Source organism: Patella vulgata, chromosome 6 (genome assembly GCF_932274485.2).
Source record: "Patella vulgata chromosome 6, xgPatVulg1.2, whole genome shotgun sequence".
NCBI lineage: Eukaryota > Metazoa > Mollusca > Gastropoda > Patellidae > Patella > Patella vulgata.
This window is the reverse complement of record NC_065884.2, coordinates 75,010,347-75,034,395: the sequence shown is the minus strand read 5'-3', so window position 1 is coordinate 75,034,395 and position 24,049 is coordinate 75,010,347. Positions and strand designations below refer to the sequence as shown.

Sequence of the window (24,049 nt, the reverse complement as noted above, 5' to 3'; positions counted from 1 at the left end):
GTTGGTGTTTGAGAACGTTCCTTAAAAAGGTTTATGCTCGGTTTTTGAAAAGGTCGGGTTTATAAATGGGTCCCGGTTTTCTGGGCGAGGTATTTAGGTTTGGGTTAATATTTTTCGGGTTCGTGCATTTGGGTTCGATGGCGAGTCCCGACCCCGAAAAAGGTTGGTGATTGACACTGTTTCTTGAAAAAGTATCGGGTACGGTTCGGAAAGGGCCAGATTCATAAATGGGTCCCGGTTTTCTGGGCGAGGTATTTAGGTTTGGGTTAATATTTTTCGGGTTCGTGCATTTGGGTTCGATGGCGAGTCCCGACCTCAAAAACGTTTGATGATTGAGAATGTTTCTTGAAAAAGTATCGGGTACGGTTCGGAAAGGGTCAGGTTCGTAAATGGGTACCGATTTTCTGGGTGAGGTATTTAAGTTTGGTTTAATATTTTCTGGGTTCGTGCATTTGGCTTCAATGGTGAGTCCCTAACCCCAAAAATTGTGGTGTTTGAGTATGTTTTTTTTTAAAAAGAAGTATCGGGTCCGTTTCTGAAAGCGTCAGGTTCATAAGTGGGTACTGGTTTTCTGGGTTTTCAGGTTTGTGGATATTAGTTCGATGGCGAGTCCCGAATCCGAAATATACTCAAACACCAAACATTTGCGGTTTCGGGAAGCGCCATCTAACCCATTTTCACGAACCCGAAAAATATCAATCACAACACACATTTCCTGCTAGCAATGTCCTTGATTTTCTAATTATTAAGAATAAACCAATTATACATGTAATTATTTGAACTATCTTTATTGGTCTACTTTTGCAGTCTTCCGGAAAACGAAACTATCGCTGGAAGAATCCTCCTCTGTTTCCTGAAAATGGATAGAAAGTATTACAAAAGCACATCTTTGCGAAATTTCAGGACTTTATGGCTAATCTATGCAAAGATATTGCAAAGTTAAGATATTAAATGATTTACTGTTTAATAGTTAGATACCGACGTGGTTCCCACTTGAAAGTGGTGTTGGTCTGGCAAGGACAGCTGTCTAGTCGTTCGGGTGGGATTGAAAACCGAGATCAAATGTACTCATTGGCGTGCACGTAAAAATGCCTTGGCAGTTGTAATTCGATATTAGAGTACGCCGTACGGGGAACATTTTACTAATAGTACAGAAGAGTGAGACGTTAAACCCCATTTTATGTCTTGAATGTTCACATTTGGCATCTTTTAAGACCGAATTCCAACGAGCGCATGACATGGTATTTGACGTCATACAACTGGGTTTTTTTTCATAAATATATGAAAAGTTATTGCGAAAAGTATAGAATATTCTTTGTACCTTACTAATGGGGGGTCTTTTCCGGAAAACAAAACTCCTTTCAGATGAATCTGTTTCTTCCTGTAAGACAAAGACAACATGTCATAAAGCAATTGATTGAACACGAATAGCTTTGAATAATTGACCAAATCAAGTAGGCCCTGAGAAGCCACTGACTCACCTCATCCGTGCTCAAGAGTGGGTTGGATGTGTTATTCCCGCCACCATCCTCTTCAACACCAACAATTTCATTCTCGCCAGCAGCTATAGTACTGTGATCACCGGATATCTTAAAAATAACAAACAAACAAACAACATACAATAATAAAAAAGAAAATGATAATAATAATAATAATAATAATAATAAATTAACTAAATAAACATTCCAGGAACTTCAATCTTGGTTTATACTTACCTCATGTAAACGGTCGCTGTTTCCAGCTTGGAAAATTAAATCCATTTCTATCTCTGCCATGGCATCCTCCACCAATGAATCAACGATGCCACGACAGAGATAAAAAACGTAGTCGGTCATTACAAATTGTGATTGGAACTTGGAAGCCCGAGGGCACCGCAGGGCACTTTCCAAACTAACCCGATTGAGAAACTTAAAAGAAAATATTTTAATGTTTTTAGCTCCCCTGCATTAATTCTCTTGCGTAATAAAAATTGTAAAAATTAACTCCACAAACATCACATTCATTTCAGTATGGCTATAGATATCCCTAAGTGGACCCCCCAGCGTATACCTATAGCAAATCTTGTCTTTATTTCGCGCCAAACGGGTCACGTGACAACTGGTCGTCATCGAAACGGTGTCATTTCAGAATTAAACATGGAGGAAGAGGTAATGGAAAAAGTAGAAGGCCTCCAGGAATTCCTAATTGAAAAATTAATCACTTTCGAACGTAGACTTGAAGACGTAGAAAACCTGTATAAGGACTCGGTTGAGAGGATAAAAGAAATGGAAGAAGATTTTAGTCTCAAAGATAGCTCTGAAGACAAGAAACCGGCGCAGGAAATGGAGAAAAAAATGCAGGAAATAAAAAATGAAGCAGACACTCATTCGAACGACATAAGTATGCTGCGTCAATCTATAGAGGAAATGAAACAAGAGATGTTGCCAGTGTGTCAGTCTACGCCAAAAGGGGATTTAAGAAAACCAAGGAACCCGTTTGATGTCGGCTTACCATCGCCACCGTCTAACTTTTCAATTCCCGAAGGTTTAAAGGACGTAGCTGACGTTGAACTCAGACAAAAATTACAGAAGGCCGAAACACAAGTTAAATTTGCAAAACACAGCGAAAAACTGACGTATTGTCAACTGGTCTTTATACATTACTGGCTGGAAGAAAATATGGAGAAAGTCTCAGGTAAGTTACTGTTTTTCATTTAATTGTGCGTGTGCAGATATATCAAATTATACATATCATATAGCCGTTTGTAAGCTATATCACTAAGTCAAGGGGTGTGGCTTTGATCCACCTGCCGAACCTCGTGGATTTTTTCCAGGGCCCCCCAGTTTCGATCGATGGCTAAGAACCTCTATGCACTAGCGAATCATTGAAATAAAATGACCTATTTTGTAGCTGGTGCTTGGATACACAGTGAATGTGATGTTTGTAGTAAATCATGTAGTGTAGAGGCGCTTGGCCGTTTAAGTGGATACACGGTTTGGCCGATAAAGTTCCTCTGGATTTTCTCGAGTCGCTTCCACCTTGAAATAAAATGACCTATTTTGAAGCTGGGGCTTGGATACACAGTGAATGTGATGTTTGTAGTAAATCATGTAGTGTGCTAATTTTTGAGCAGGTTTTACTAACTTTTTTTTTGTATATCCATATATCAACTGAGCTTATAACTGTCTGTGAGCTACAGTGTCTCAGTGGAGAGGCGCTGGGTCGTTTACCTGGTGGTCGATACACGGTTTGGACGATTAAGTTCAGCTGGATCTTGTCGAGTGGTTTCCCCATTGCAGTGGTGCAAGACTGCAGGCCTAACATGAAACATTTTCTGGTCATTTGGATTGCAGCTCCTAGGCAGTTATAAGCTCGCTTGACATATGGACATACAAAAACTTACGAAAAACCTGCATTGAAATTTAGAATACTATATGATTTACTACAAACATCACGTTCACAGTGTATCCAAACACCAGCTACAAAATAGGTCATTTTATTTCTAAATTGAGCCTGGATTGTGTAGAAAAGTAGGAAGTTAAACCACATTTCTTATCATGTCATTTCATTTATTATTTTCCCTGATTTGATCTTTCAGGTCGCTCAGAACAAGTCCTCAGGCTGATAAAGGACGGGGAGCAGGCCAAAATGTGGAACAAGGGTTTCAAGCCACCTGGAAGCAAGCTCGAATTTTTCAGTTATTTGCAGGAGAAGCTAAAGAACATGGCAAAGAGAAGGCGCGTTTCGAGCTACAAAGAATCGTGTACTGGACTGTACAACGTCATAATGGGTGGGGAGGGTAAATCTTCCACATAAACTTTCAAACGTGCCAATGTTTCATTTTTTAAATTGTTCAAAGTTTTTAATAAACGACTCATTTTTGTTTATATAAGTCTACCTTTCAGTTATGTGTTACCACTTGCTCAATGCTTAATCAATCCGAAATGAAATGGGGTATAAGGTCCTGCTGTTGTACTCTGAACTGGGATAATGTAGACAGATCTCTATAATGTAGACGGATCTTTAACGTGCAGGTCAAATTAGGGGCCAAATGGATGTCCACTCGACACAAACTAGGTCATTTCGGGACTAACATATGGTTTAAGTTTATTTCAGTAATTCGCTTGAGCGTAGGGGTCTTTAGCCATGGGAGGAAACCGGAGGACCCGGACAAAGCCCAAGGGGTTGGACAGGCGACCCTACTCCTTGACAGTTGACTCAATGACAGACTTTATGATACAGCGCGCACACGCTAACCATTCAGCCATCGAACCCCCCGAAGATGTACAAGAGAGAGAGAAATGGGGTTTAACATCCACTCGACACAAACTAGGTCATTCAGGGACTAACATGGTTTAATTTTATTTCAATAATTCGCTTGCGTATAGGGATCTTTAGCAGTGGGAGGAAACCGGAGGACCCGGAGAAAGCCCACGAGGTTGGACAGGCGACCCTACTCCTTGTCACGTACAACCGGGGATTCGAAACCACGCCAGTCGACTCAATGACAGACTTCATGATACAGCGCGCGCACGCTAACCATTCAGCCATCCAACCCCCCCCCCCCCCGCAGATGTACAAAGGGAAGTAACTCTGCTGTTAAAAATAGGAGGCCTCTAAAATCTGGAGACTTTCTGTGGATTCATTGTCCGGGCTAGGATTAAAATTCTCATGTCTCTTGATCAATTAGGGGCCAAATGAATGTCAAATAGTGAACTGTTCATGAACAGTAGCTATCAATTTAACAAAATGAAATGGAATGGGGATTAACTATGGCTTCCTCTCATTTTAAGAGCAGTATTATGTGCACACCAACATGTATATGAGTCCTCGGTTTTTTGTCCCATCAGAACAACTATGCATTGTGCCTTGCCAGGCCCTCCGTCCTACACAACTGACAAGCAAGAACCACGCAGGAAAATCCCAAAGAACTATCTCGGCCAACACAGGGATCGAACACGGAACCTCCAGGTTAGCGAGTCAATGTCCTATTCACTGAGCCACTGTGGCTCCCATTCAATGTAACACTTCATGCATTAAAGATACATTGTGCTATTGCAGGTCTTTCTTTAGGCCTGAAATATTATCTAGATTATTAATTAGACATTAATTAACTTGTCCAGAACATAATCAACTCTCGAGGCCATCGCCAGCCTGCGATATTTACTGGATTTGAATATATTTAACGTCAAAATTGATAATCGAGACCTTGTATTTTATCGTACCGTCTTTAGTCATGATGATCAAGGTTAGGCCTAATATCTCAATTCAGAGTGGAGCAATTTGACTGAAATTTTCAGCATATTCTCTTTGCGTTATCTATTTTTTAACTCTTATGGCGAGAACTGATATATATACATGGAAGGTTGCTCAAACTTGAATACATTTCAAACAGGGTGGGGGAAATAATATATGATTTACCTCAAACATCACATTAACAGTGTGCTATACCCATCCCATCCGAACGACTAGACAGCTGCACCACTGACAAAGGGACACCATGTCAGAAATGTGTTTTTGAACAGTAGCATTAACTCGGGTTGGTATATAGATACATAACACCTTACTCCAACGTGAATACATTTCACACATTGATTTACTACAAACATCACATTAACGGTTAATTATAAACACTCAACATCTTTCGCATTGATATTAGCCAGGGATAGTAATTCTTGCATTTTGATTTCATTTCCTTGCTTTTAAATGTTACCGAGCTTCACGGCTTCGACGTTCGCTTTTTAAAGCTCAATGTACCTGTGTTATTTGGGTGGTGCCATTTTACATATTAATATTGAAGGGGACATCAGTGCTTTAACTTTTAAAGATGCAGCAATCCTAACACATTTAGTTGACTAATAACTGAGCTAGAAATGTGAACTTTAATCTACAGATAAGTGTCTCGATATTAAAGGCCTGTACATTTGCTCTGGTGACATTTCATTTTTAGGGGGAAATGAAAATGGCAGATAACTCTATTAACAATATTTATTAATTCAAATCTGGTTTTTAAAAAAAAAGCAGTGATCTCAAAAGAAAATATCATAATTTGGTAATTCATTTGGCACAGACAAGAAAATAAATATAGTCAATAGACGGTAATTAGAAGGTTCATTTTTAAACGCCCAACAACTTTCGCAATTTTCTAGGCCAGGGATAGTAATTTTTAACAGTTGGTTCAGATTTATTGCTTCTAAATATTACAAAGCTTCACGGCTAAAGCTACTCGCGTTTCAAAACAATATATACCAGTGGTGATGCGAAAACAAGCTGTTATTTGTGGCGTCGAAATAGGTGCTTTGAGACCGACATACGATTAAGTGCAATAAGCAGTATTTCTTTCTATCTCAACAGCAACTTTTCTTTCCATTCTGTCTGCCCAGAAAAAACACTGACATTTGAAGAAAGACAGGCAAGAGTACTCCAGAAAACAATTCAAATTTGTCGGAATGGCCCCAAGTAAAGTATATTATTGCCCATCAGTCCACAATACATTTCACTTGTAAAAACAAAATAGTTCTTGTTATAACTGCTCCGAGCTTTCACCTACTGCAATCTGTTTCGCATGGTTCATCATTGGCTCGATGGCGAGTGCATTGCTTACATAATATGGCACGGCATAAACTGGTATTTCATATACCCATTTACACTACATATAGTATATATATATATATATATATCTAGATATACTTCAAGCTAACACAATTTCACTGCACATCACTGTGAATACACTATTGTCGGTTTCAAAACAATTTGTTGATTGGACCGAGGATGGTCTTTATATTCTTCCACGATTTTGTCTATTACCCATCGTTGTATTTCATTATCATCAGTGTCAGTGTAAAATACCATTGGGTCTTGGAAATCAAGCATTAAAATCTTTCTCTTGTTGGTTTAAGTCGAACCATGTCATACATGTAGGAGCCATTTCTTTGGGGTAGCCCTATAATACAAAAAGAGGATGGTTATTTTACTTGTGGATACAAACAGTGAGTAAGTTAGTAACTAACTGTAACAAACCAAGTCAGCTGACTTGACCATTTGAATGGATGTAAAATTAAGCTGAATATTTTACATGGGAGTTGTGGTGGGTTCAGTGATTAAGACGTGGGCTCGCTAACATGGAGGTTTCGTGTGCAATCCCGGCGTTGGCAAAGAAATTTCATAGTCATTTTCCAGTGTGTTTCGGAACGAAAAGCACGTAGAAAAGAATACACTTGACAGTCGGAATTCGACAAAAGAGTAAAAATTTTCATTATAGCACACTGTCAGCCGTATGTACGTATTCGTGTCAATGTCCCGAGAGGTCAATGCAGCTACGGGGCCAGTTACCAAGTCAAAGTAATCACTTGCCTTCTTGTTTTGGACCGATATCTTTTCAATACGTCTTCCTTCTTCACACACGACGCCATGACAGTCTCGTTGCTATGCTGGTTGCTAACACAGATGGCGCTACGAACGGACCCTAGAACCACGACTTCCAAACTATTGACAAGCGTACCTGAAAAATGTTCATGCCGATACCTCGATTCTTTTTTAGTCGTTTCTTCATGGATTTAGGCGAGCTTCCAGTCAGCTTAAAGAGTCAAAATTTCGTCGGAGTCTAAAAATTACAAAAAAAAAACGTTTTTTTTGGCCACGGCAGCACTTGCGCTGGTCCTACAATATACAAACTTGGGTAGAAATTGTATCATAATTACACCGATTACCTCTTTACTGCGCCCTTCCACTACCATTAAAATCATCTGATTTTGGGATGATAATGGTGTTTTGTGCGGGGTATTTTTTTTTTGGGGGGGGGGGGGCGGTATTAAAGAAATGAATTTCTTCCGCGAATCAGAGTATATTTATGCTACCGTGTCATACGTGATAAGTATTAGCACGAGAAACATTCTATAAACATTTCCCGAGACTTTATTCACTTCCAGTCCAGATTAACAACAACAACAAAAAACAAAACAAAGAAAAAAAAAAAGCATCTGGTGACACTTACTCGGGACTTATCAGACTAACATTCGTTAGTTTTTATTCATATTGTAACGAGTCCAAAAATTAATGGATTATTTCGCAGGGACAAATGGTGTTTCATGTTCGACGGAGAAGCACGATTTTACGGAACAAACATAAACACTGACATTGTAATTACATAAATTAGAAACCAAAATCTGTAGAAATGCCCCCTCAACCAAAATAGACTAATATTCCTAATGATTTTCTACAATTTACATTTATTATCTTATTTTTGTAAAAAAATAATTCTCCAGTTTCTACCATCAGAAATTAAGTATGGCTGTTTGCTTCCTTATAAGAAACGGAGAAAGAATCCATGTTAGACAAAGGACGAATAGAGCTTTCTACTAGGGATTTTGCAGGAAATTCATCAATCCGGGCGGGGCGGAAAGTAGTAATTATCCCCTAACCCTTTCCCAAAAGACCAAGTAATAGGGATACTGGGGTAGGTTCGGGTTCGGGTCGGGTTACACTGTCTGTAGTCATAAAATACAGTTTTAATCAAAATGCTATTTATAAACACACAACAACTTTCGCATTGATATTGGCCAGGGATAGTAATTTTCGCCATTTTCTTCGGATCCATTGCTTATAAATATCACAGAGCTTCACGGCTAGCGCCGTTCGCTTTATAAAACAACATATACCTATGGAGAATGCGAAAAAAACCCTGTTATTTGTAGTGAGACAGAGGACGAATAGAAATCAATGGCTGGTATTATCAATTAAAATGGTCGATGACCAAAATAGACTAATCATCTTAAAACTCACACGACTAGTCAAAATGTCTACGCGGTGCATGCAAGCACTTAGTCTTTTTTTGCCAATTTTCTATATTTTTCAAGAACAAACAAGGTCCAAGTTTTTATACAATTCGACAGTAGACTAAAGTAGCGCAATTTCAGGGTCCTACTACTTATAGATTCCATTAAAAAATGCATTTTAGACCATACCAACTTCAGACTTAAGAATTTATATCCATTTTCCAAGAACAAACACCTATTTCCGGTTGACTTACACGGTCCAAATTTTAATACGATTCGACAATAGACAAATGTAGATCACAGGCACAATTTCAGAGTTCTACTACTTATAATTTCCGAACAAAAATGCATTTTGGACCATATCGGGTTCCAATTTTACAAGAACAAACACCTATTTCCGTTTGACGTACACCGTCCAAATTTTAATATTTAGGTTCGGGTTAATATTTTTCGGGTTCGTGAAGCTGGGTTCGATGGCGAGTCCCAAACCCGAAAAAGGTTAACGTTTGAGAATGTTTCTTGAAAAAGTAAAGGGTCAGGTTCTGAAAGGGACAAGTTCGTAAATGGGTAACGCTTTTCTGAGTAAGGTATTTAGGTTTGGGTTAATGTTTTTCGGGTTCGTGCATTTGGGTTCGATGGCGCGTCCCGAACCCGAAAAAGTTCAGTGTTTGAGATTGTTTCTTGAAAAAGTAAAGGGTAAGGTTCTGAGAGGGTCAGGTTCAAAATTGGATTCCGGTTTTCTGAGTAAGGTATTTAGGTTTGGGTTAATATTTTTCGGGTTCGTGCATCTGGGTTCGAGGGCGAATCCAAAACCCGAAAATCTTTGATGATTGAGAATGTTTCTTGAAAAAGTACAGGGTTGGGTTCTGAACGGGTCAGGTTCATAAATGGGTTCCGATTTTCTGGTTGAGGTATTTAGGTTTGGGTTATTAAGTTTCCGGGTTCGTGTAGCTGGGTTCAATCGCGAGTCAAAAACCCGAAACACTTTGATGTTTGAGAATGTTTCTTGAAAAAGTATAGGGTAGGTTTCTAAAAGGGCCAGGTTCAGAAACGGGCACCGGATTTTTGACTAAGGTATTTAAGTTTGGGTTAATTTTTTTCGGGTTCGTGAATCTGGGTTCGATGGCGGGTCCCTAACCCGAAAAAGTTTGGTGTTTGAGAATTGTTCATGAAAAAGTATAGGGTAGGTTTCTAAAAGGGTCAGGTTCAGAAACGAGCACCGGATTTTTAACTAAGGTATTTAAGTTTGGGTTAATTTTTTTCGGGTTCGTGAATCTGGGTTCGATGGCGGGTCCCAAACACTGATTTACTACAAATATCATATTAACGGTTAATTATAAACACTCAAGATCTTTCGCATTGATATTAGCCAGGGATAGTAATTCTTGTTATTTGATTTATTTCCTTGCTTTTAAATGTTACCGAGCTTCACGGCTTCGCCGTTCGCTTTTTAAAGCTCAATGTACCTGTGGGGAATGCGAAAACCCTGTTATTTGGGTGGTGCCATTTTACATATTAATATTGAAGGTGACATCAGTGCTTTAACTTTTAAAGATGCAGCTTGGAGTTTTTACACGATACTAATAAAAATTTAACCCGTTTATCAACTCTATTTCTTTTTATTTTACATATTACAACTGTTTATAGCCTTCAATTTATGTTTGAAGGCATTATAACTTCTATCTGGAATCTGTATCAACTTGCATTGTTTCACATATTCCATATAAAGTTTATGCCATTTATTTGTTCCATCATTATCCAATCCATGCAAAATTTCTATTTCTGCGCTTGTCCATCTTCCGCGATAATTGGCCGAGTGGTGTAATATTGGTTCTGGATCTATTGATTCCAACAGCGGATCGTTTGAGTCTACATAGTGTGTATCGATGGTCGGTTCCACTGTTTTATTTTCTATTTTTCGTTTTTTGTTCATTGCCAATTGTTTGTTTTCGACGACTTTGAATTCGATATCTGTGTGCAGTTTGTATACTCTCATTTTATTTAATCCCACTAAAAGTGAATGAGACACTATACTTAGCTCTTGCATCCGCAAAAGGGACATTGGGAGGCTAAGAGAGTTCATCTGATTGTAATCCACATAAAGGCCTTGCATTAGAAATGCAACACAAGAAACATAAAGGAGGACGTCACCTTTACCTCGTTCGTCAAGGTTTGCTCCGCCAAGCCTTTTCATTACAGGTTCTATCCATGGAAATATTATATTTTCATCATTTAAGATAAATACTAGTTTTGATTCGAATATCAAACATTTAGCTGCAAGTTCAGTGGTCAGTTTCTCGGTAAGTTTCCTCCCATCATACTCCGTAGTATTGGTTATGGATATGCGCCATACTCCCTTTCCGGTCCAATGAGTGTTTCGATTCTTAGTTTTGTCAACATTTCGTAATGCGGGAAAATATTGTAATTGTAATTCTTCAATGCCGTGATTGAGAACAGCTGTCGCGTCCAAGCCTTTAAAGTGCAATAATTCTAGAACGCGCCCAAATACTAAAGGGTACCGATAGGTGCCCTTTAACACATTTTCGACTGCAGAATTGTAAGTCATCACACCCGCACACTGTGACCAAATCGGTGTTTTCGTATCTTTTAGATGAGTTACAAGACAACTCTCATCTATCAACAGTCTCATAAATCTAGTATCGTGTATCAGATCCTTCAGCAGCAAAAGGATAACTTCTCTACCTATCACTGGTAAACTACTCTTCAAATAGTTGGTAAGTATAAATACTCGTCTTATCCTTTTCTGTTGTTCTTCACTTTGAGTCCACAATTTTAAAGGCGGTGTTTCATTTTCATCGACAGTGGTCGCGTTGGGTTCTTCCAGGTTTAAAAATCCTAAACGATGACTGAGCAGCAGAACAGCAGTCTGTCGAGATAAGTGGGAATAAGATCTCCCAAAGAACATATACTCTAATGCACATTCCAACTGGAAAGACTTCCAAGCCGCCAAAAAACCACCTAATCCTCTATTAGTTTGATACAGTTTTTGTAATTGGTAAACAATATGCATACAAATTTCACTGATCGCTTGGCTGAAAGGGGGAAATTCAGGCGATAATATGTTTTCCTTCACTGGTAAAAGAAGGGAATAATCGTTCAGTAACGAAGCCAGTTTGCTCGTGTCGATATAGTTTTCAGCAATCACTCGATTTTCTATTTCGGTTGTTAAACAGACAATTTCGACCCTCGGTCTGATGGGATGCGTTAGTTTTAGGGAATTTTCCTTCATGTCATTTATATAGCCCGTCGCACATTTTTCCACTTGCTCCATTGACTTGGGGTGGAGTAGTCCACATGTAGTAATGCTCCCAGAAACTGGGTTAGCTCGACCAGAAGGTCGCAAATGCGGAGTATCTACATATAGTTGAACGAACTGCAGCCAAGTGGGTCGACATGCCAGATTCCTCAGTGCCGGTGTTATGTCCAAGGCCCGTCCATCGAGGTTAGATTGGAAATTACTGGTTTCCGATAGTGTGAGGCTTTTCCAAACTTGCCCTCTCTTCCCGATGATGGTTTGGAGGGCATCTTTCGACCAAAATGCGTTCATGTCAACTAGATGGAGATCTATGGTTACAGCAGCATGAATGGACATCCGTCTGATGGTTTTCGGCTCTACATATTCATCTATAGCTATGACAGATTTTTGGCGCTCGCCAAACCTGGCCGAAAATATGAATATTTCGAAACCATCTGGCACATCTGACGTTTGAATACATGTATCCAAAAGGTTTAGAAACCAATCCTGGTCACCTGGGGATACTGTCCATTTTGACACATCTGATATTCGATTTTTCTTTACAGTTTCCCTGTTGAGATCTTTGGAATCCAACTGTGTTAGTTCATCAACCAGACGACGTTTCAACAACATAATCCAATCAAATACCAGAGTCGTGAAATCTTTACCAGCTGCATTCGAGCAGATCTTTTCTTTTGGAAGAAGGGTCAGAAATAACTGCCAACCATTTTCACTAAACAGCTGCACGGCTCTTGAGTCTCTTAATAGCCCATACCCTATTGCGGTGTAGTTTGGTAAAGGGATATGCTTTTTTATCATGTGATATATTGGAATTAACCCACTCTTCGATTTACTGGGCAGCAAATGGAAATATCTAACCTGTGTCGAGATGCCTGTCATTGTAATATGTTCTAGAACCACTCCATCGATATCTGGAATCATCAATACACAAGTGTCGTGGATTAATTGCGTTGTATGACACGATCGTAGTCCAATATAATGTTCTCGCTTTAGAAAATCCGCCACACCCCCTTCAACAAACACCCTTAAAAAGGCTTTGGCATTTTCATCAGCTATTTCAAATAAAACGTCCTCATCCATTCCGCTATGTTTCGTGATCTGAAGCACCTGCCTTTCAGTCACGTGCTTTTCAATCACGTGGTACCCTAGCCCTAAAGGGCAGCTCAGGGTGTGCTAGGGTGCAACCTAGGTTTTAACCGGGGTTAACATTAAAATCGCAATCGAAGACCCAGTTAATAATAATGTTATTAAAATTTTCAGGTAATAAAAGACACAATTAAAAACTTTGTTCTATTTATATTTTTAGGTGAGAAAGCGAACAAGATAAGAAAGTTAAAGGTAAGTATATTCTAGTGAATGGAAATAATCTGAAATTGGGCATTTAATTTACATAGTACTGGAGGACAGAATTAATATTATTTCAATTGCGGAAGCCTAATAAGGTAAAGTAAAGTAGACAGGACAAGTATACATTGAAAGTACGTATATAACAACAAATTACTTTAGTAGATTTATATTTTCAGGAGAGAAGTAAAGTAAACAAGAAGGAATGAAAACAATTTTTGAGGAATATGTAGTTTTTAATCCCAAGGATGGGACGATCGGGTACACCCAAATGTACACCAATTTGGCAGTGTCGTGTAACACGGCGTGAGTCTTGGTAGTACAAACGAAAGACGGCTGTAAGTGTAGATATACCGTAATGTACGCTCAGGGTAAAACGAAATTTCGTTAATTATAAACACACAACATCTTTCGGATTCCTATTAGACAGGGATGGTACTTTTAGCATTTTTTTCTCAACCATCTACACAGAGATTACACAGGCTTCACGGCTACGTCGTTCGCCTTATAAACAAAATAAACCTGTGATGAATCCGGAAAAACGGTTATTTGTGGTCTACAATTTCAGCTATCAGATAAGGAAACACTCGAGGGATTCACTCTGGGATTAAAAACTTGAAATCTTTTTTTAAAAAAGTAAACATCTGGTGTCACTTCCTCGAGATTTATGAGAAGTTAGTTTTTAATAGTTCTTCGGGGATTAAAAACTTGAAGTCAGCATCAATAACAAAAAAAAAAACCCATGTGGTAAAACCACCCCAAGAATTTATGAGACTAAAATACGTTATTTTTTAAATTCGGGGATTAAAAACCCAAAACATCTGGTGACACTTCCTCGAGATTTATGAGACTTACATACGTTAGTCGCTCAAAGGTTTTCGGGGATTAAAAAAAAGTCAGCATCAAAACCGGGCCTCGGTTTTACGTCCCATCCGAACGACTAGACAGCTGTCTTTATAAGAAACAAGGAACACGTGGTAGTAATTTTACACGCTATGGGTAGTTAAAACTATATGTGCTTGCCGATAAATAAAGTCGGATAGCCTTTTTCGTTGGTTTTCTCCGTCTCCTCTAGTTGCCTTTCGATAATTATTGAAATCATCTTGTATGTTTGTCCGGAAATGTCCTACTTTTAGTTGAGTGGACAAGAAACACACACACTCTCTCTCTCTATCTCTCTCTCTTTTTCTCTCTCTCGCTCCGTTTTAATAAGACAAATATTTCCCAACACTTTCTCGATGTTTACGTTATTTTGAGACTAACAAACGTTACTTATTATCTGTTTAATGGGGTGAGAATAAAGAGTTTTTTAGTGCTTAATTGTTACAAGTGCAGTGCGAAGCGGTTGATCTAGCTGGCCGGGCGCCTTTCCACTCTCTCGATTTTTCAAAATAACAAGTGAACTTCTCGGCTCAAATACATACACATACATTGCAAGCCATAGGCCTACATGTACTCCATAAATTATGCAAAAACTATTTGTAGAAAGTAAACGTCGCCAATTTTAAGGCAAATATATACGGGAATTCATATTCACGCGTTATAAAATACATTGCGATATGTACAATTTTACATGAAGAGTGGTTTTATAACATATAACATACATATAAAAAAAAATATCAAAACCAAAAAAATCTGGTGACAGTTTTTATTCATATTGTAACGAGTCCAAAGCGTAATGGATTATTTCGCGGGGACATCCGGTGTTTCATGTTCGACGGAGAAGCGCGATTTTACGGAACAAACATAAACACTGACATTGTAAGTACCTAATTTAAAAAACAAAATCGGTAGAAATGCCCCCTCAACCAAAATAGACTAATATTCTTAATGATTTTCTACAATTTACATTTATTATCTTATTTTTTTAAAAAAAAAAAAAGTTTCTACCATCAGAAATTAAGTATGGCTATTTGCTTCCTTATAAGAAACGGAGAAAGAATCATTTTTCGACAATGAACGAATAGGAATGTGGGATTTTGCATGAAATTCATCAATCCGGGCGAGGCGGAAAGTAGTAATTATCCCCTAACCCCTTTCCCAAAAGACCAAATAATAGGGATACCGGGGATGGTCACATAGGGTGGCTTCGGGTTATCTGCTTTATTTCTCGCAAGATCAGGGGTAACACCAACCCTGTCCCTAAATTCCTCCATTTATTTTTAATTTCACAAAGACAACAGATCTTCTCCGATAAAACACTGACCCTGCAAGCCACTGTATGTAGTCATAAAATACACTTTCCAGGTTTTAATCAAAATGTTATTTATAAACACACAACAACTTTCGCATTAATATTGGCCAGGGATAGTAATTTTCACCATTTACTTCGGATCCATTGCTTTTAAATATTACAGAGCTTCACGGCTATCGCCGTTCGCTTTTCAAAACAAAATATACCTTTGGTCAATGCGAAAAACCCTGTTATTTGTAGTGAGACAGACGACGAATAGAAATGCCTGGCTGGCATTTTGCATTAAAATGGTCAATGACCAAAACAATCTTATCATCTTAAAACTCAAATTATTCATCTTTGGGCATTTGTAACTATTTTTCAAGAACAAAAGCCGATTTCCCGTTGACCCCCAAGTTCTAAATTCTAATACAATTCGACAATGGCTAAACGTAGATCAGAAGCCTAATTCCGTAAAAAAAAAATGCATTTTCGACCATATGAACTTGGACCCTTTTCGCCCTAACCCTAGCCCCTAACCCCTAACCCTAGCCCCTAACCCCAGCCCCTAGCCCCTAACCCTAGCCCCATTACCCAACCCTAACCCTGAACAAGTTCGAATCGTTTTCCTAAATTCTACCAACCCCAAGGACGTATACTATAGGCTATACCTATACCTAATTTCTGCATTTTTTGTGAAAATCCAATATTTCTTTTTTTTCCGATCCCAACAGGGACTATTCCTTAGTTCTATCAGCCAAGAAAACACACTGTCATTTTACTGGCCACTGCCGTTATTTCATTGGCTTCTGCACAACTATTTTGTTGTAATTTATATAGGGATTAAGTTCCACATGTCCCAGAACCTAATGTGACATAAAAACAGGTTGCATGGCCTCGGATAATTTTTTTTTGTTAGCCTTTCTGGGTCACAAGCTGACAGACTACTGAAAATCAAAAGTTCCTTTTTCAATTTCAACAGGGACTATTCTTATCCAATTCTTTCTGCCAAGACAACACATTGACATTTTTCTGGCCACTACTATTTTGATTGGCTTGTCTATGTTGTGGCAACAACATCTTAGGGTGGACTGGGCGGACTTTTTATTTAGGATATCGCCTCGGGAATTCTCCTTCGCTTCAAAGAAATTTGAGGTTTCAATTTACAAAAAAAAAAAAAAAAAAAAATAAATAAATAAATAAATTACCATTAGTACTTAGTCGAAATTATGACATACTATATATAGGGCATAAGTCCCACATGGCCTAAGGCATCATATGCACGAACCTAATGTGACATAAAGTCACGTTTAAAGGAGGTTAATGGCCTCGGATGACCTTGAATTATTTTTCTTTTCTTTCTCTTTTTTTTTGCAAGAAACTGAAGGTTACAAAGATGGCGGCCATCCTTTTAGCTTCTTCTATTAACATAATAGCGCTTAAAATATAACGCTGTAACTCCATGGTAAGTTCCGAACCCGACAAAGTTTTGGAGTTTGGGAATGTTTCTTATAAAAAGTATCCGGTACCATTCTGGAAGGGTCAAGTCCCGATTTTCTGGTTGAGGTATTTAGGTTTGGGTTAATATTTCCCGGGTTCGTGAAGCTGGGTTCAATGGCGAGTCCAGAACCCGAAACAGTTTGATGTTTGAGAATGTTTCTTGAAAAAGTATAGGGTAGATTTCTGAAATCGTCATCTTCAGAAACGGGTACCGGATTTTTGACTAAGGTATTTAGGTTGGGGTTAATTCTTTTCGGGTTCGTGAATCTGGGTTCAATGGCGAGTCAAAAACCCGAAACAGTTTGATGTTTGAGAATGTTTCTTGAAAAAGTATAGGGTAGGTTTCTGAAATCGTCAGGTTCATAATTGGGTACCGATTTTCTGAGTAAGGTATTTAGGTTTGGGTTAATGTTTTTCGGGTTCGTGAAGCTGGGTTCGATGGCGAGTCCCAAACCCGAAAAAGTTTGGTGTTTTGAGAATGTTTCTTGAAAAAGTACAGGGTCAGGTTCTGAAATGCGTAACGCTTTTCATGAGTAAGGTATTTAGGTATGAGTTAATGTTTTTCGGGTTCGTGAATCTGGGTTCGATGGTGAGCCCCGAACCCGAAAAAGTTTGATGTTTGAGAATGTTTTTGGAAAAAGTACAGGGTTGGATTCGGAAAGGGGCAGGTTCATAAATGGGTGCAGATTTTCTGGTTGAGGTATTTAGGTTATGGTTAATATTTTCCGGGTTCGTGAAGCTGGGTTCAATCGCGAGTCCCGAACCTGAAACAGTTTGATGTTTGAGAATGTTTCTTGAAAAAAGTATAGGGCAGGTTTCTGAAAGGATCAGGCTCAGAAACGGGTACCGGATTTTTGACTAAGGTATTTAGTTTGGGGATAATATTTTTCGAGTTCGTGAATCTGGGTTCGCTGGCGAGTCCCGAACCCGAAAAAGTTTGGTGTTTGAGAATGTTTCTCGAAAAAGTAATGGGCCAGGTTCTGAAAGGGTCAGGTTCATATTTGGGTATCGATTTTCTGAGTACGGTACTTAAGTTTGGTTTAATGTTTTTCGGGTTCGTGCATTTGGGTTCGATGGCGAGTCCCGACCCCGAAAAAGGTTGGTGATTGACACTGTTTTTTTGAAAAAGTATCGGGTACGGTTCGGAAAGGGCCATGTTCATAAATGGGTACCGGCTTTTCTGAGTAAGGTATTTAGCTTTGGGTTAATATTTTTCGGGTTCGTGCATTTGGGTTCGATGGTGAGCCCCGAACCCGAAAAAGTTTGATGTTTGAGAATGTTTCTGGAAAAAGTACAGGGTTGGATTCGGAAAGGGGCAGGTTCATAAATGGGTGCAGATTTTCTGGTTGAGGTATTTAGGTTTGGTTTAGTATTTTCCGGGTTTTTTAATCTGGGTTCAGTGCAGAGTCCCGAACCCGAAACAGTTTGATGTTTGAGAATGTTTCTTGAAAAAAGTATTGGGTAGGTTTCTGTAAGGGTCAGGTTCATAAATGAGTACCGTTCTTTTCGGTAAGGTATTTAGGTTTGGGTTAATATTTTTCGGGTTCGTGCATGTGGATTCGATGGCGAGTCCCGAACCCGAAAAAGTTGGTGTTTGAGAACGTTCCTTAAAAAGGTTTATGCTCGGTTTTTGAAAAGGTCGGGTTTATAAATGGGTCCCGGTTTTCTGGGCGAGGTATTTAGGTTTGGGTTAATATTTTTCGGGTTCGTGCATTTGGGTTCGATGGCGAGTCCCGACCCCGAAAAAGGTTGGTGATTGACACTGTTTCTTGAAAAAGTATCGGGTACGGTTCGGAAAGGGCCAGATTCATAAATGGGTCCCGGTTTTCTGGGCGAGGTATTTAGGTTTGGGTTAATATTTTTCGGGTTCGTGCATTTGGGTTCGATGGCGAGTCCCGACCTCAAAAACGTTTGATGATTGAGAATGTTTCTTGAAAAAGTATCGGGTACGGTTCGGAAAGGGTCAGGTTCGTAAATGGGTACCGATTTTCTGGGTGAGGTATTTAAGTTTGGTTTAATATTTTCTGGGTTCGTGCATTTGGCTTCAATGGTGAGTCCCTAACCCCAAAAATTGTGGTGTTTGAGTATGTTTTTTTTTAAAAAGAAGTATCGGGTCCGTTTCTGAAAGCGTCAGGTTCATAAGTGGGTACTGGTTTTCTGGGTTTTCAGGTTTGTGGATATTAGTTCGATGGCGAGTCCCGAATCCGAAATATACTCAAACACCAAACATTTGCGGTTTCGGGAAGCGCCATCTAACCCATTTTCACGAACCCGAAAAATATCAATCACAACACACATTTCCTGCTAGCAATGTCCTTGATTTTCTAATTATTAAGAATAAACCAATTATACATGTAATTATTTGAACTATCTTTATTGGTCTACTTTTGCAGTCTTCCGGAAAACGAAACTATCGCTGGAAGAATCCTCCTCTGTTTCCTGAAAATGGATAGAAAGTATTACAAAAGCACATCTTTGCGAAATTTCAGGACTTTATGGCTAATCTATGCAAAGATATTGCAAAGTTAAGATATTAAATGATTTACTGTTTAATAGTTAGATACCGACGTGGTTCCCACTTGAAAGTGGTGTTGGTCTGGCAAGGACAGCTGTCTAGTCGTTCGGGTGGGATTGAAAACCGAGATCAAATGTACTCATTGGCGTGCACGTAAAAATGCCTTGGCAGTTGTAATTCGATATTAGAGTACGCCGTACGGGGAACATTTTACTAATAGTACAGAAGAGTGAGACGTTAAACCCCATTTTATGTCTTGAATGTTCACATTTGGCATCTTTTAAGACCGAATTCCAACGAGCGCATGACATGGTATTTGACGTCATACAACTGGGTTTTTTTTCATAAATATATGAAAAGTTATTGCGAAAAGTATAGAATATTCTTTGTACCTTACTAATGGGGGGTCTTTTCCGGAAAACAAAACTCCTTTCAGATGAATCTGTTTCTTCCTGTAAGACAAAGACAACATGTCATAAAGCAATTGATTGAACACGAATAGCTTTGAATAATTGACCAAATCAAGTAGGCCCTGAGAAGCCACTGACTCACCTCATCCGTGCTCAAGAGTGGGTTGGATGTGTTATTCCCGCCACCATCCTCTTCAACACCAACAATTTCATTCTCGCCAGCAGCTATAGTACTGTGATCACCGGATATCTTAAAAATAACAAACAAACACACAACATACAATAATAAAAAAGAAAATGATAATAATAATAATAATAATAATAATAAATTAACTAAATAAACATTCCAGGAACTTCAATCTTGGTTTATACTTACCTCATGTAAACGGTCGCTGTTTCCAGCTTGGAAAATTAAATCCATTTCTATCTCTGCCATGGCATCCTCCACCAATGAATCAACGATGCCACGACAGAGATAAAAAACGTAGTCGGTCATTACAAATTGTGATTGGAACTTGGAAGCCCGAGGGCACCGCAGGGCACTTTCCAAACTAACCCGATTGAGAAACTTAAAAGAAAATATTTTAATGTTTTTAGCTCCCCTGCATTAATTCTCTTGCGTAATAAAAATTGTAAAAATTAACTCCACAAACATCACATTCATTTCAGTATGGCTATAGATATCCCTAAGTGGACCCCCCAGCGTATACCTATAGCAAATCTTGTCTTTATTTCGCGCCAAACGGGTCACGTGACAACTGGTCGTCATCGAAACGGTGTCATTTCAGAATTAAACATGGAGGAAGAGGTAATGGAAAAAGTAGAAGGCCTCCAGGAATTCCTAATTGAAAAATTAATCACTTTCGAACGTAGACTTGAAGACGTAGAAAACCTGTATAAGGACTCGGTTGAGAGGATAAAAGAAATGGAAGAAGATTTTAGTCTCAAAGATAGCTCTGAAGACAAGAAACCGGCGCAGGAAATGGAGAAAAAAATGCAGGAAATAAAAAATGAAGCAGACACTCATTCGAACGACATAAGTATGCTGCGTCAATCTATAGAGGAAATGAAACAAGAGATGTTGCCAGTGTGTCAGTCTACGCCAAAAGGGGATTTAAGAAAACCAAGGAACCCGTTTGATGTCGGCTTACCATCGCCACCGTCTAACTTTTCAATTCCCGAAGGTTTAAAGGACGTAGCTGACGTTGAACTCAGACAAAAATTACAGAAGGCCGAAACACAAGTTAAATTTGCAAAACACAGCGAAAAACTGACGTATTGTCAACTGGTCTTTATACATTACTGGCTGGAAGAAAATATGGAGAAAGTCTCAGGTAAGTTACTGTTTTTCATTTAATTGTGCGTGTGCAGATATATCAAATTATACATATCATATAGCCGTTTGTAAGCTATATCACTAAGTCAAGGGGTGTGGCTTTGATCCACCTGCCGAACCTCGTGGATTTTTTCCAGGGCCCCCCAGTTTCGATCGATGGCTAAGAACCTCTATGCACTAGCGAATCATTGAAATAAAATGACCTATTTTGTAGCTGGTGCTTGGATACACAGTGAATGTGATGTTTGTAGTAAATCATGTAGTGTAGAGGCGCTTGGCCGTTTAAGTGGATACACGGTTTGGCCGATAAAGTTCCTCTGGATTTTCTCGAGTCGCTTCCACCTTGAAATAAAATGACCTATTTTGAAGCTGGGGCTTGGATACACAGTGAATGTGATGTTTGTAGTAAATCATGTAGTGTGCTAATTTTTGAGCAGGTTTTACTAACTTTTTTTTTGTATATCCATATATCAACTGAGCTTATAACTGTCTGTGAGCTACAGTGTCTCAGTGGAGAGGCGCTGGGTCGTTTACCTGGTGGTCGATACACGGTTTGGACGATTAAGTTCAGCTGGATCTTGTCGAGTGGTTTCCCCATTGCAGTGGTGCAAGACTGCAGGCCTAACATGAAACATTTTCTGGTCATTTGGATTGCAGCTCCTAGGCAGTTATAAGCTCGCTTGACATATGGACATACAAAAACTTACGAAAAACCTGCATTGAAATTTAGAATACTATATGATTTACTACAAACATCACGTTCACAGTGTATCCAAACACCAGCTACAAAATAGGTCATTTTATTTCTAAATTGAGCCTGGATTGTGTAGAAAAGTAGGAAGTTAAACCACATTTCTTATCATGTCATTTCATTTATTATTTTCCCTGATTTGATCTTTCAGGTCGCTCAGAACAAGTCCTCAGGCTGATAAAGGACGGGGAGCAGGCCAAAATGTGGAACAAGGGTTTCAAGCCACCTGGAAGCAAGCTCGAATTTTTCAGTTATTTGCAGGAGAAGCTAAAGAACATGGCAAAGAGAAGGCGCGTTTCGAGCTACAAAGAATCGTGTACTGGACTGTACAACGTCATAATGGGTGGGGAGGGTAAATCTTCCACATAAACTTTCAAACGTGCCAATGTTTCATTTTTTAAATTGTTCAAAGTTTTTAATAAACGACTCATTTTTGTTTATATAAGTCTACCTTTCAGTTATGTGTTACCACTTGCTCAATGCTTAATCAATCCGAAATGAAATGGGGTATAAGGTCCTGCTGTTGTACTCTGAACTGGGATAATGTAGACAGATCTCTATAATGTAGACGGATCTTTAACGTGCAGGTCAAATTAGGGGCCAAATGGATGTCCACTCGACACAAACTAGGTCATTTCGGGACTAACATATGGTTTAAGTTTATTTCAGTAATTCGCTTGAGCGTAGGGGTCTTTAGCCATGGGAGGAAACCGGAGGACCCGGACAAAGCCCAAGGGGTTGGACAGGCGACCCTACTCCTTGACAGTTGACTCAATGACAGACTTTATGATACAGCGCGCACACGCTAACCATTCAGCCATCGAACCCCCCGAAGATGTACAAGAGAGAGAGAAATGGGGTTTAACATCCACTCGACACAAACTAGGTCATTCAGGGACTAACATGGTTTAATTTTATTTCAATAATTCGCTTGCGTATAGGGATCTTTAGCAGTGGGAGGAAACCGGAGGACCCGGAGAAAGCCCACGAGGTTGGACAGGCGACCCTACTCCTTGTCACGTACAACCGGGGATTCGAAACCACGCCAGTCGACTCAATGACAGACTTCATGATACAGCGCGCGCACGCTAACCATTCAGCCATCCAACCCCCCCGCAGATGTACAAAGGGAAGTAACTCTGCTGTTAAAAATAGGAGGCCTCTAAAATCTGGAGACTTTCTGTGGATTCATTGTCCGGGCTAGGATTAAAATTCTCATGTCTCTTGATCAATTAGGGGCCAAATGAATGTCAAATAGTGAACTGTTCATGAACAGTAGCTATCAATTTAACAAAATGAAATGGAATGGGGATTAACTATGGCTTCCTCTCATTTTAAGAGCAGTATTATGTGCACACCAACATGTATATGAGTCCTCGGTTTTTTGTCCCATCAGAACAACTATGCATTGTGCCTTGCCAGGCCCTCCGTCCTACACAACTGACAAGCAAGAACCACGCAGGAAAATCCCAAAGAACTATCTCGGCCAACACAGGGATCGAACACGGAACCTCCAGGTTAGCGAGTCAATGTCCTATTCACTGAGCCACTGTGGCTCCCATTCAATGTAACATTTCATGCATTAAAGATACATTGTGCTATTGCAGGTCTTTCTTTAGGCCTGAAATATTATCTAGATTATTAATTAGACATTAATTAACTTGTCCAGAACATAATCAACTCTCGAGGCCATCGCCAGCCTGCGATATTTACTGGATTTGAATATATTTAACGTCAAAATTGATAATCGAGACCTTGTATTTTATCGTACCGTCTTTAGTCATGATGATCAAGGTTAGGCCTAATATCTCAATTCAGAGTGGAGCAATTTGACTGAAATTTTCAGCATATTCTCTTTGCGTTATCTATTTTTTAACTCTTATAGCGAGAACTGATATATAGATACATGGAAGGTAGCTCAAACTTGAATAAATTTCAAACAGGGTGGGGGAAATAATATATGATTTACCACAAACATCACATTAACAGT

The 24,049-nt window shown here is 39.2% G+C and overlaps 2 long non-coding RNA genes across 2 annotated transcripts; both read right to left on the bottom strand.

Moving 5' to 3' along the window:
- Window positions 1-771: 771 nt before the first annotated feature.
- On the bottom strand, window positions 772-1,596 carry LOC126824587 (uncharacterized). The gene is made up of 3 exons (XR_007681570.2): window positions 1,482-1,596; window positions 1,322-1,381; window positions 772-853 (listed from the first exon to the last, which is right to left on the bottom strand). It is a non-coding gene; the product is annotated as an uncharacterized LOC126824587 (long non-coding RNA).
- Window positions 1,597-19,404: 17,808 nt separating this feature from the next.
- On the bottom strand, window positions 19,405-20,229 carry LOC126824494 (uncharacterized). Its single transcript, XR_007681541.1, has 3 exons — window positions 20,115-20,229; window positions 19,955-20,014; window positions 19,405-19,486 (listed from the first exon to the last, which is right to left on the bottom strand). It is a non-coding gene; the product is annotated as an uncharacterized LOC126824494 (long non-coding RNA).
- Between the last annotated feature and the right edge of the window lie 3,820 nt (window positions 20,230-24,049).